General features: G+C 34.5%; 1 protein-coding gene across 1 annotated transcript in view; it reads right to left on the reverse strand.

Annotated features, from left to right (window-relative positions):
- LOC138306025 (zinc finger protein 502-like) overlaps positions 1-13,294 on the reverse strand; it is a 36,162-nt gene extending 22,868 nt beyond the window's left edge. Inside the window, exon 1 of the mRNA XM_069246342.1 lies at positions 13,176-13,294. The gene's annotated coding sequence lies outside the window, so the exon portion shown is untranslated. The remainder of the gene's footprint in view (positions 1-13,175) is intronic.
- Between the last annotated feature and the right edge of the window lie 377 nt (positions 13,295-13,671).

Below are 13,671 nucleotides of genomic sequence, written 5' to 3' on the forward strand. Positions count from 1 at the left end.
TAAATTGATAACGATGATATCGATTATATTGTGTGGAGTGAAATTATTTACAGTGATTGTAAAGGTGGTTATTTATTTTTTTTAGTTTATAGTTATAACATAAAAATATGATAGAGTTTAGGCCTAGGGAGTGGGGTTTAGGTCTTCAAGTTCTGGTTTTAGGATTACTCCAACAATGTTAGAGGTATAGCACGACGAGACACTTTTGATCATTACGTCGTGTCTAACCTCTAACAATCGAGACAGGATTCACACGGCGCAGAAATGGGCTCGATATAAATTCAAAATTTCAAGTTGTGTTTACACTAACCTTTTATATCCTGAAAGAATTATCCCAAATCATGTTAAATCCAAAATTCAAAACGTCACTATTGCACTGTTATACCGAATTTAGACATTTCTATACCCCCACCACTATTTGTAAGTCTACCCGGTCGCCATTTTTACTCGGTTGTTACAAATTACGGAATGGTGACGGAAAGTAAAAGTATCATTATCTATGAAATATTTTGCAGTATTTCGACTAAAATGCATTAATTTATTTAAATATTTCCAAAATCAATCAGAACTAATAATCAAAGTACTGAAAGTACTAAATGGCTCGGTCTCAATGATTGGAGGATATATTTCTAAAGTCAACATTTTTTTGGACAATAAGAAATAAAGTTTGCTAGTGTTCCTTCCAGATTGGACTTTTGAGGATTCCTTGGACACCAAGGTGTTAAATAAGAAACATATACTAAACTCTTAGGAGCCCATTCTAATATTTCCTATGGTGTTATATGCCAAATGACTTTATAGCATCTTTAACCTTTTCCTTGTTAATTTGATGTCAATTAAAATATCCATTCTGAATTGCTATTCTCATTAAGTTCCTGGGACCAAAGTATCAGTTAACAAGTATTGTTTTGCAGCAGAGACAGACAAGAGGCATATTTTTCTATGCCAAAATGTCTTAAATATAGAATATGTCAGTCCTCAAGAAGACTTATCAATATAGTCATACCATTTCTGAATAAACTGGTCAATTGGTCTACTTTTAACAAGTTTTTGTAATTAGTCTTTTGTAAAACAGCAAGTTGATTGATATATCCAAACATGATTTAAACTAGCTCTGATAAAATATCTTAAACATCTTACAGCCATTTAAACAAGAGCTGTCGGAGAACAGCAAAGCTCGCCTATTCAGAAGAAGTTGTTGTTCAAGTATTTACTATTTAAACATGGAAATATGACAAATTAACAGACTAAAAAAAACATAAAGGGCCCCAAATTGGTTGTATTATCACGTTCAGCATCCATACACATTAGGAAAATAAAATCATAAACATTTATGATGACTTAAGCTTAAACAATAGACAAAATAGAAACTTGCTCAAAAACTTTAACGTGAAATATGACAAATTAACAGACTCAAAAAACCCCTAAAGGGCCCAAAATTGGTTGTATTATCACGTTCAGCATCCATACACATTAGGAAAATAAAATCAGAAACATTTATGATGACTTAAGCTTAAACAATTGACGAAACAGAAGCTTGCTCAAAAACTTTAACGTGAAATGGGACGCCAACGCTGACACCGACGCCGGGGTGACAACATTAGCTCCCCCTATTCTTCAAATAGGCGAGCTAAAAACGTCTGGTCTATTTTCATGTTAAGTATACATTATGCCAAAAAGTAATCATTCTACATTTTATTCCAATATCAATTGGGTATCTTGTTAGCTCGCCATAAACCATGAATTGTTTTATACACTTTTTTAACTTGAGGAAATTACAAATGATTTTTTCTACAATATTTGTATTTTCAAATCCCCATACTTCTGATGAGTATAATAAAACTGGCATTACAAGTGACTAAAATATTTTCAGTTTAAAATCAACAGGAAGGGATACATTCCTTTGTTTCTTAAAAATAGTAGACATGCACTGATTTAATTGTTTGTTCAGCAGTTTTTTCCTTTTCTTTAAAAACGCTACCATTAATGTTAAACAAGAGGCCCAAAGGGCCTTAACGGTCATCTGACTACCTTGACAATAGTAAAATTAATTATATATGGTGTCACTTTGTCAGGATCATGTCAGGATCGTTTTCAATATCTTTCAACAAATTTTATTTCAAACAAGAGGCCCAAGGGCCTTAACATATAGGAAATTAATATAGGAAATTAATTAGATATAGTGTCATGGTAGTCATCTTCGATTTGGGATCAACCACAGATGTAACAATACTTTGTCGAGACCATGTCAGGATCATTTCATGCAAGTTTCAGCCAAATCCCTTCGGTAGAACTTGAGAAGAAGTTCAAAATGTGTTTTCAAGATGGCGGCTGTGACGGCCATCTTGGATTTCCGATCGACCCGAAAAATAACAACACTTTGTCAGGACCATCTCAGGATCATTTCATGCAAGTTTCAGCCAAATTGCACCGGTAGAACTTGAGAAGAAGTTCAAAATGTGTTTTCAAGATGGCGGCTGAGGCGGCCATCTTGGATTTCTGATTGACCCAAAAAATAACAACACTTTGTCAGGACCATGTCAGGATCATTTCATGCAAGTTTCAGCCAAATCCCATTGGTAGAACTTGAGAAGAAGTTCAAAATGTGTTTTCAAGATGGCGGCTGTGGTGGCCATCTTGGATTTCGGATCGACCCGAAAAATAACAACACTTTGTCGGGACCATGTCAGGATCATTTCATGCAAGTTTCAGCCAAATTGCACCGGTAGAACTTGAGAAGAAGTTCAAAATGTGTTTTCAAGATGGCGGCTGTGGCGGCCATCTTGGATTTCGGATCGACCCGAAAAATAACATCACTTTGTCGGGACCATGTCAGGATCATTTCATGCAAGTTTCAGCCAAATCGCACCGGTAGAACTTGAGAAGAAGTTCAAAATGTGTTTTCAAGATGGCGGATGTGACGGCCATCTTGGATTTCGGATCGACCCGAAAAATAACAACACTTTCTCGGGACCATGTCAGGATCATTTCATGCAAGTTTCAGCCAAATCCCACTGGTAGAACTTGAGAAGAAGTTCAAAATGTGTTTTCAAGATGGCCGCTGTGGCGGCCATCTTGGATTTCCGATCGACCCGAAAAATAACATCACTTTGTCGGGACCATGTCAGGATCATTTCATGCAAGTTTCAGCCAAATCGCACCGGTAGAACTTGAGAAGAAGTTCAAAATGTGTTTTCAAGATGGCGGATGTGACGGCCATCTTGGATTTCGGATCGACCCGAAAAATAACAACACTTTGTCGGGACCATGTCAGGATCATTTCATGCAAGTTTCAGCCAAATCCCACTGGTAGAACTTGAGAAGAAGTTCAAAATGTGTTTTCAAGATGGCCGCTGTGGCGGCCATCTTGGATTTCGGATCGACCCGAAAAATAACAACACTTTGTCGGGACCATGTCAGGATCATTTCATGCAAGTTTCAGCCAAATCGCACCGGTAGAACTTGAGAAGAAGTTCAAAATGTGTTTTCAAGATGGCTGCTGTGGTGGCCATCCTGGATTTCGGATTGACCCGAAAAATAACAACACTTTGTCGGGACCATCTCAGGATCATTTCAGGTAAGTTTCAGCTCAATCCCACTGGTCAAACTTGAGAAGAAGTTCAAAATGTGAAAAGTTAACGCACGGCGGATGGCGGACGGCGCACAGCGGACGGTGCACGACGACGGACGAAACATGACGACTATAGGTCATCCTGACCCTTCGGGTCAGATGACCTAAAAATATACATAGATTTGTATACCCTTCTTATCAAAATAATTCTATATCCCATAACGTAAACTGGTGTTGTTGGGCCAATTTACGTTTTGAGAATATTACAACTTTTATCTTTCTGATATATTAGATTATAATTTCCATGTAATGCAATAATGTAATGCAATATTATTCAAATCCGTTTAACATTTGTTGTAGAACAGTGTCATCGCCATATAAAATGATTAAAAGTTTGGGATACATTTCAATATTATCTGTAAATAATTTGTCAATAGTTGTCCGACAATTAACATTCTTTTTCCGCCAGATAAGATTCCAAGTCATCAAGGTATATTGAAAACAGGAAAGGAGATATAAATAAGGTACCATACTGTGCATGTATATGTTCAATGTAAATTAACAATGTAAGCTGATCTTGCAGAATTGCCTTACAGCGTTATAATAAATGCAGTTGTCTCATTGCATTGGATATAATTGATTTAAGGCAGTTCATGTGGCGACCGAAAAAGGTAAAATCACTATTTTCAGAGTGATCAGAGAAGATTGATAGTCAAGGAGGGAAAACATAAGACAACCTGTGTTATGCAAATTAATTTCTAATTTATTTTGAATAAAGTATGCCGAAGATGATGATTAGTGTATTATTAACAATAATCTTAATATGTTTTCTAAAAATATTAACAACTAATGTCATAATGTGTTATAAATTTAATGTTTTATTTATTCTTTTTATTTCAAGCATGTAGATGTCATAGAAAAATAAACAAATACTAAGTATATGCATATTAAAGTAAAATTCACAAATCACAACACTAATGTGTATTGTATATATGGAATAAAGATAATGATGGTAATTATTTGGATCAAAAATGTTTACAACATTAAATGCATTATATATATGGAATTTGAATATGATGATAGTAATTATTTTCATATCAAAAACTATTACAGTATTAAGCTACCACAGTTGAAAATGATTTCTTTCATTTTGTTCACACATTTTTTCTCCTGGACTGGTTCCAATTGAAATGATACTTGCATGTAGACATTCTGTAAAACATAAGAAAACAATAAATGTATTAACAGAGTAATTACCGAAAAGGCTAATATCATATAATTAAACTTTTTTTTTTTATAAATCACAATACCAGTTTAGAGTAAATATTATTGAAATTTATTTTCTGTTGTTCTTTAGTCCTCCTGTTCTTTGGAGTTTTGTCCTTCATAAATTGATTGTAATACAGCAGTTGTCATATAATGTATCTGATAATGTGCACACAGAAGTATAAGTATATGCATATGCATGTGTGCATGGGCACGGTGATAAGTTTATTTTGCCGAGTAAAAAGTTCAAAGAACTAGTATTGTTCATACTCAAAGATGTAATCGCACTAAAAACAGTGATCGTGTAGGCTTTTGTGTGATTGCATTTGTAAGGGGTGTATCTCTGAATGCCAACATTTTGGATTTAGCTGTAGGGTAGTTTGTTGTGACAGTGGTTATAGTCTTTTTCCTAAAGGCAGACCCAATGCCACAGGTAAATTTACCTGTAAAAGTTACCTGTGTTGATACTTATCTAAGTGTATATTGATTAATTTTCATTTCAATAAGTGTTCATATTTAATATCAGATACATATATACATAATATGTGACGGCGACTGACAAAATGGGCCCAGATGAGGAAAAATCACATTTTCACTTTTTCACATTTTTATTTACTTTATGGTGTGTAGATCATGTTTACAAAATATTAAAGCCGTAGGATTAAGCATTTCAGAGATATGCGACGTTGAATGAGGCAACATGTACATTCATTAATGGCAAAATTAGCGACGTGAAAGCATCACGTCATGAACATTGACGTCATGTCACAAGGCTGCCAATGACGTTACATAAAACATACACATGCATATGACTATGCTTTGGACTGGTCTTTAACATCAGAATTTATTTCAAATTTTTACAGTTAGCTCGATCAGTGTTACATGAAACTACATCATTGTCCGTTCTATCAAAATACAAGATAATCTGTGACACGTACATGTAACAATCAAATTCTACGACATGACGGGGTGAAACACTGCGTACTGTGTGTAACAAAAAAAATGTGTGTTATTTAATTTCATGGTCTCGAATTTTAAAATGTTTTCGTGGGTAGAGATATTTATGGTTCGCCAATGATACCATTAATGCATCAAATATGATATTTTTTTTTTATATTGATGGTTCCACAGCAACCGCCAAAAGAACAACTCCACGAGGAAAATTACATGCAATGATATTAATTTGTATGTTCGTATTCAGAATTCAAAGAACTGTGCATTTGATTAAAGTGTACATGTATATACTTCCAGATTCTTTTAACTAGAATGTTGGCATACGAATAGCATTAATGGAGTGACCGAGGAGATATGTAACGAAGAAGTCAAATAATATTACATTTATGCATGAACAGATTTTAGCTACATGCACATGCATGCGTATACGCTCATGTGCTAAGAATTGACTAAGTCCGAATAGATGATGTAACCAAAACCGTCAAAACTAAATTTAATGTAGATCAAATGATCAAATAAAAAAGACTAATGCATGGAACATCGTATTCGGGTTAGATGAGGTTTTCATGGTGAATCGAGCCCGAACTATCCGATCTCTTTGCGATCACCCTGGGACACCACTGCATGTGTACAGGTAACAAGTAATAGATATTTTCAATTCCCCATGTTCCTTTCCGTATGACCGGAATAATGTCGTTCTATCTCATCCACAATACGGCATATAATATATACAATTATACATTTCTATATATTTTGTTATATCTTTACATTCAAGATCCATCTTGTTTTTGTATCAGTGATGCTTAATCTGATAGTGGTGTGCTGGTTTGTTAAATGGTTTTTTTAGACGATATGATATGGGCAGTTCATACATGCACTCGGGATCGAGCAAAGTGGTCACAATATATAGCACCCAGGAAATGGTGATGGGAAAGGAGGTTGTTATGGTAAACAAAGGCAGTGTTTCTTTATCAGATCAACATTTAAAACACTAAAACGATGCATGTCTTTTACTTTTTTCTGTTAAATGTGTGTTTTGAGTCGAATATTTAGATTTCTTAAATTGTGAATAAGGAAGTGTTCGTAGTTCTCCGATCAACATATTTTTTTTAAATTTTATATCATGTAGATAAACTACTGGATTTAGTATACTGACCCAACATGGCACATAAAACAAAAACACTTGTGGATGGAGTGATCGAATTTAAGAAACGATTGATCGCCTTTACATTTCAGACTCTTTTCTTTCAATATATCTGCTAGACAACTCAAGAACTAAACCTAATTGTTAGAGTTCTACTTATATATTTCGGATAAAAAACGTAAAGAGAAATTGCAATACACACGATTGAAAAGAAAAAGACACAAAATATGTTTCAAACTGAGGGTTCTGAGAATTAATAACAATTTATATCAATTTGAACCCACCACAGTACCAATGGATAACTATAGAGGTCCTTATGCTCTGGATCAAATGTTCCACCGGGTTTTTTTTTGTCTTGATTATAAGACCCTTAAAACCAATATACGTACACTCTGGTACACAGATACAAATTTATATAAATTGTAACTAATTCTCAGACCCCTGTGGTTTCTAAAATAGTTTTTTTTCTGCATAAAGCTGTTTCTAGATGGTGTAGATGAACTGAAAAATAATGTTTCACCCTAAGATTTCTGCATTAATGAGTGATTTAACTAGACCGAGTAGGGTTGGTGTGCGGGATTCTAAAAAACTGTACAAAGTATATGAATCATCTTCGTCCCTTGACAACTCCATGCACCATGTACTGTATACTGTCATCAAAATTTATGCTTTGGTCACAATGATCGGCCGCTATCTGGAGATAGGGGGTAATCGGGAGTACACCGCTGGTTTTGGGCCATTTCCGATATCGTACAACACCGGTCAAAAAATTTGTCCGACATAATTTACATTAAAAGGAGGCCGTGCGGTAATCGCATGGCGTCTGTTTCCAAAGAGAATTTTTTGGAGGCGGGTGAGGCAGTGAATATCGACCTAACAAATCTAATGCTTAATCGGCCGATTATCATATGATGTCCGGGCAATAACCGGCCTATTCACTTGACATCGTATGAATATTGCCTAAGTAGATTATGGATAACGAAGGACACTTGTACCCCAGGCCCGGCTAAATGTCGGGCGATGTGATTACCGCTCGATTCCCGGCCGGGATATCGGACGATGCTTAGGATAAGTGTGGCCGATTATGAAATTCTACGAGACACCGGAGATATTCTTACTTTGAATTAAAACTCTTCGGGCACGTCCTCGATGCTGTCTGAGAGTCCCGTCCATCGGCCGGCCATGTCTGGTGTCCGGCCGGAGACCAGGAAAAATGGCTAAAATTCATGCCGGGAATACATCTTAAGCCTTATCAGAAGGGGTTGTGATGACCAAAGCATAAGTACTGAACTATACGGAAGTCCACTATAAATACCGCATTACTTGTTATCATCGTCGCATAGTTCTACACAAAAAATATACATCTTTTGCACTGATCAGAAACTTTACTTATTCTCATACAAAATTAAAGATCATCCACAGGTGTTTGGTTTTATAGATATTTTCTCACTCTCGCTCTCTCTACTAGAACTACGTATGTATTCATGTAAAGAGAAAAAAAATATGTATTGAGCCAAACACCTCTGGTTCATCTACAGAGTTCAATTATTGGCTGATGAAATCGGCATCCTTGTCCTCTAAAAATTTTTAAAGAATACTTCTAACACAATTTTCTTGCCTTTATTTTGTCTTTAAAAGAACATCCCCTTGTTTGCATTTTAAGTTTCCACACTCGTGATATGTTTGCTTCATGTATATCAATGTATTCGGTATATTTTCAGTGACTTTTACGACTCTGGTTTTCGATATTTTATTTTAAATATGTTACGACATATTTCAAAATATTATAACTTGTGAAAGAGCAAAGCCTGTGAAATTTCCAGAATATCCGCGGAGAAACAATATTGCCAGATAAGATTAAAAAATGTTAAACCGTATTAAATCAATTACAAATATTTTTGTCCGGATCCCCTGACATGTGGCATATTGGAATTTCAGTCAAATATCTGCATAACTACTCATTGAGATAAATCAGGATTTGTTTCACTGTTATCTTCGATTTATTTCCATGAATATATTAATTGTTATCTCCACTAACGAAGAGAAAACAATCTCAATATTTTTTTCTAATATGCTGTTCGCAGCTATATTTATTCATTTATTTATATCTTTGTTAGACCGTACCTACATGTATATACTGATCACCTGATACTCACCAGTCTACCCTTCATTTTATGTATTGATAGTGTACAGGTAGTAAAATCTATACATTAAATGCGGGCTTTATGAAACGTAGTTTATTGAGAGTTTCCGCAAACAAACGTGGTGACGTCGGCAAAACATGTGCGTAACTTTATAACGTCATTTATTCCAACGTCATAATCGCCGCATCTGGGCCCATTTTGTCAGTCGCCGTCACATATATGTTTCTGTTAATATCTATGAAAATATAACAATAGAATCTATGAATGAAATTAAATTAAATTCACAATGATTTTATTTCAAGAATTTTAAAGATTTCCTTGATATATCTAAAGTCTCTGGTATAAATCTCATTAGATTTTCAATAGATTGATACTAAAATCAAGCAAAATTCTTTGAAACTTATTTCACATGGCAGTAACTTTACCATTCAGTAATATCAAAGAAAAAATCCAAAAAGGAATTATCCAGTTTCAACTTAGTGTAACACTAATTTGATTAAAAGTTTGAAATAATATAAGCCTTTTGCCTGTTGAAAAGTGATATATTTCCACAAGGTCTTCCATATATGTCTGTTAAGTGACCTTATATACATATATAGTACATGTACATGTAACATCTGCGTTAATAACCTACCAAAGAGTAAGTGAATTTATGTCAAATATGATTTCCAAATTTTACTTGTACTTGACTGACCTTTTTAAGTTAACAGAACATACAATATATTTTGAAAGTTGCATTAGGATGCATCATTTATCATAATTATATAATTTTCCTGCTTTCTTATCCTAAGATGGTATTTCTAGATCAGCGTGATGTTACATTATAATGTAAATGTACATGTACATTTGTATATCATTATAGCAAAAGAGCACCCAATAATTAAACTGTTGTCCGTTAACAGCGCAGTAAAATTATATATTTTTGTGCATGTTGGAAATAACATATAAATTTCTTTCCTATGGTTGAATTTCGGTCAAACATTGTTACTAGATACAAATTGGTATATGTACTATAATCTTTAAACAGATAAAATTAGAAAACTGTTTATTCGGTATTCTGAGCACTAAAAGTTTGCAACATTTTGAGAATTACAAGACCTTCAACATATGGACTTGAAATAATTTTGCCAGTATTGCAACATTAACATCTATAATGTGTATTAAAATGAATATGGTTAAGACCCTAAGTAACAGTCTTCAATCTCATTTCATTTAGTATTTTTACATTATTAAGTGACTTAATTCTAAAAATATTTTGTATCAAAAAAATACATATAGAGCATTAAACCCCAATGATATATTATTACCAATGTTTATAAAACATCATAATGTGTATTTGTGTCGGCTTCAATAGATTACCAACTTAAACTATAATCAACAGGTCAAAATTTCCGACAATATTAATTTAAACTTTTGTGATATTGTTTTTCTCCACTCATTTTCTAACCAAATACTTCACGGTGTACGTCTATGCGATAAGAGAAATCATGCGCAACTATGCACGGTCACAAGAAATGAAAGTTGGCTAAGAATGTAGCCCTACTGGAACTCCTATGTCAAAACAGAATACTGTTACATTAGAATATACACTGATCAAGAAACCTGTTTTTCTGATAAAATTGAGATATGATTTGTAAAAAAATATTTCACCTGGAACTCAAAATGCATCGTTCTTAATAATCCACATGTAGCTCCATATTAATTCTTAGCATATTAAAGCACCGATTATCTTTGATTAATAATTTACGTTGTATATAATACGTAATGAAGGAATTTTTATCCAAAACCCACCAATGTTACCTATGATACTGATTGAAATACAGGTAAATCTCAAGTGACTTTACAGGTGAAAATAAAGACAGCTTATATGAAACAGTATATAATTGCCTTCCTATTGTTTCCTAAAACAACACCTACCTGTTGTTGATAAATATGTTGGCGTTAAGAGAACACCCCTTTGTAAGACTGTGCCAGGTGGTAGAGATTAGTTCCGCTCGAGTGATCACACATAAATGCAAGTGAGAATCAGGAGTATGTTTATGTAAGTTTTAATTACTAATCTCTGATGATTGTTGATAAAATATAACTCAGGATAATTGCTAAACATTTAACCGTTTTCTCCACGTTTGTTGTAGATTGAAACAGCTTTTTAAGTGCCGTTCTACGGAAGAATTATGAAAAAGAAATCGGCATTTTCATCGATCTACAAATGAAGTAGTCCAAAAAAATCTCACTTCGAGTTATACGAACATTTTATGTATGATTTTTGTCATTCGGACCAAAAATACGTTATATATATTATCAGAACGTCAAGCTCCTGTAGGCCTACATGTGATGAAAGTGGCTAAAATGTTTTTAGTGACAACCTCTATACGTGCTTTAATATGTATATATAATCTGATAATGTATACATGTGCTTATAAAATTATCGATAATTATGGATGTGGTAAATATTCATACCTTATTAACTGCCGTAAGTTGGAAGATTACGCCAGCTTGGACATTTAGAAAATGTTCATCGTCTCTCACGCGCTATTTGATCAGTTTACAAAGTTTATCCTAAATTTTCTTAGAGTTGTCTTTCTTCCATTGTGGATTTACACGTACATGTGGCATAGCGCAGCCGTGATAAACAAATCTCCATTTCGTCCTGAGATTTATTTGCTCCCGAACTAATATGATTCAAATTACAAAAATCATTATTGTAAAAAATTTTATGTTTGAGGTGAAACATTGATTTCATTTTTTCCGTTGCGGGATAATTGTCACTAGTAGGGGCAAAACGCGTGGGGCGAAGCGAAGCATTTTCGGGACGAAACGTCTTCATGCATTGTTAACAACATTTTCGGGACGGAAAGTCTAGATACATTGTAAACAATTCAAGTGAAAATTTTCCAACCTAAGATCATTTGGATAGTGTATATGGTAAGGATATGAAAGCAGTTATCTACTTCTCCTATTTCAACATTACAGATACTCTTATTTCAGTAACTTTCATATTCAAAATTTGCTATTTAAAATTCCCGGTAAAATCAAAGTTGTTGAATACACTGCCGTTAGGAGCGCTAGTATCTGCGAGCAAGTTCTAAGCCAATCAAATTGAGGAAATTGACTGAAAGAGAATTTTGCAACCACGATCACAATGGCGAGGTGATCCTCGCCAAAAAATACTTGTTTTTGTGCATATAAACAACCTTGGTTACCACTATTAATATTATCTTTCCATTTTATACACCGTACTATAATTTGATAAACCGGAAGTGACGAAAATTTGAATAGGAATTAACCTAGATTATACAGCGATGCTATGGGTCAGCTCTTAAATGTGTGATTATTCCGTGGATTAATGTTATGTCATACATATTCTTATACCAGGATGTGTTCATGGATAACTACTGATTCACGCTATACATGTTTTTTTGACATTCTGGTAAGTTTTTCACTTGGTAATTAAGCGTCAAAGTTCCGCTCTAATTCGAGGGCGGAACTTGCGAAGACTCGTATAGGGTTCGGGCATTAGATCTCGATATTGCACATCAGAATTTTCTCAATATCGAGATCTAATATTATTGGATTAGTTTTAGGATATGTGCCTCTAATTAGTGCTTTGTACTGTAGCCACCGGGAGGATGTTTGAATAAGTCATTGGTGGCAGCTATTTGTCTATGTGTGTATATGATTTAGGCTATTTTTAGTAACAAATCCATACTCATACTCTTATTGGACTAGTTTACGTATAATAAGTAAGTTTGTGATTCCCCCCGACCTGGTTTATACGGTCGTGTTACGTTGTCGAGCTTTAATGTTGAGACGTAGACTGGCCACCTGTCTCTAGAATATTAAAAAAATCACTAAAATTTGGCTTGATTATTTTTGTCTCTACTACATGCACTGATTAACTAGGGGGAGATAATCTAGTAAAGAATTCTGCTGAGAAAGTCTTATCAACAACTTAGGGTCTGGTGGCCAGTCTAGTTGAGACGTGACGGTTACAGTCGTATCACAACACATGTACTAACTGTACACTTCGCCAGTTAGTTACTTCTGCTTTCAAAGTCTAAACAAAAGAGATCAAAAAGCCAAATAAATATCTTACCCAACACTTCGATCATGTACCGAGAAACACCGCCACAACAAAACTGCCACAACAAAAAGTAAACTTTCCAGCAGAGTTCAGCATCCCTTTGTCGCTACTTCCGGTACATCTCCCTCGCATTGTCTAATTTTTAACCAAAAGGAATTTTGAGTTCCGGAAAATCAGTTCTACACTATGTGTACAAGAACGATAACTCCGGAAACACCTAGAAGATTGCAGAATTTACACAAAAATCGGTAAAAATCATACAATTAGCGGTAAACATGATTTACGTGGTGTGTGTGTGTGTGTGATGGTGAGGGTGTGTGTGTGTTTGCATTCTAGAAAATGGCTTCGGCATACAGTATGTTACAGAGTTGTAGGCTGCCTTCGTATCTGATCGGAACCCCTGTAGAGGATGATTTCGCTATGATTGCTTTGTTATTGTATTATGACCACATATTGACAACATATTTTTTGTTGTTAGTTGTTGACTGAAATTACAACAAAAACGAAC

The sequence above is a fragment of the Argopecten irradians genome, chromosome 13, assembly GCF_041381155.1.
Source record: "Argopecten irradians isolate NY chromosome 13, Ai_NY, whole genome shotgun sequence".
Lineage (NCBI taxonomy): Eukaryota > Metazoa > Mollusca > Bivalvia > Pectinida > Pectinidae > Argopecten > Argopecten irradians.